This window comes from Austrofundulus limnaeus, unplaced genomic scaffold, assembly GCF_001266775.1.
Source record: "Austrofundulus limnaeus strain Quisiro unplaced genomic scaffold, Austrofundulus_limnaeus-1.0 Scaffold0, whole genome shotgun sequence".
NCBI lineage: Eukaryota > Metazoa > Chordata > Actinopteri > Cyprinodontiformes > Rivulidae > Austrofundulus > Austrofundulus limnaeus.
The window spans coordinates 6,123,565-6,124,957 of record NW_013952402.1 but is presented as its reverse complement, the minus strand read 5'-3'; positions in this window follow the sequence as shown (position 1 = coordinate 6,124,957).

Genomic DNA, 1,393 nt, shown 5'->3' with positions numbered 1-1,393 from the left:
GTGTGTGTGTGTGTGTGTGTGTGTGTGTGTGTGTGAAGGGGAGACTCTCACAGAAACTCAAGTTCGAGTTGCGTTATCTTTTGTTTCCAGGAAAAAAGAGGGAGGAGAAGGTGGAGTGGGTGGCTTGCTGGGACTCTGTGTCTTCTGATTTTCCCAAAAAAAAAAAAAAAAAAAAAAATCCCACCCCCTCCTCTCAAACCCCACCACCCACAAGAACCCCTGCCCCAGCCAGCGCAGTACCACTGTATTGTCTGCTTGCAGGCGTGCTGCTTGTTGCTTTGCCTTCTGTCCTGCTGTGCTGAGTGCTCAACAAAGGAGCTCTTTTAAATATGTAGACAATCCTGGATCACTTGCACGCACGCACGCACGCACGCACACACACACACACACTTTTGTTTCTCTCTCCATCAATTCTTCCCAGGCTAGACCTGGCCTGGGAACGTTTCCTTTTTTTTTTTTTTTCACGGAGAATCAACAAGTCTCAGACATAAAAAGGATACAGGAGGGCCTTTTCTCTGTGTTTGTGCGGCACACGCTTTGACTGAACGCTTTGTGGCGTGACTAAAAGCTGGAATCCTGTTCGTCACGGTTCTTTGTTCTTACTGTACATTTAACCGCCATCTTTAAAAAAAAGAAAACACACAAAGAAAAAATACAAAGGTAGACACTTTAAGGTGATGAGAACATCTGTCTTGGGCTGATTTTTTTTTCTTACACATATATGCATCACTTTAAGGGAGGGTTTATGAAGGCAAAAACGTCAAGACGTCTCCACATGTCCACACGACTCGCTCTTCTTTATCTCCTCCTCCCGGTGGTACCGGGGAGCACCTCCCTGGCAGCTTGGCAGAGTCGGCTCCCCTCACGCGATGCAGCGGGGTGCAGGGGCCTGGGCCCCAGACAGGAGCCCAAGCTGGTCTCAGCCTCCCAACATGTTGAGCTGGCCCGCCTTGGGCACAGCCAAATGGTTCTGCAGCTGCCCCTTTGTCCGGCTTCCTTAAGTAAACAAAGGACAGAAACAAATTAATGACCTACATTCACAGCAAACCTCGCGGAGACAGAGAGAGAGCGGTTGTCTGCAAGCAGATGTTCACTTCCAACGCTGCAGACTGCAATTAATGATCAGYGAGCAGCGCGAAATCAAAGAGAGGATTCTGCACTTGAACTGATGTCTGAAAGGGTTTCAGGTAGTCCTAACATGAAGCGAAACTTTGGTTGCATCATTTTGACATCAAAACACTTTAAAAGTAAACTAAAATAGTGGAAATGTTGCCCGAACAGCGACAAATCTTTACCCTCCAGTAAGTTTCTTGGACCGATATTAGACGTCCATCAGACAGAGGACAATGCCATAAAGATTAGTAGTGAGCTTATCGTGTGTGAGTGTGTGTGT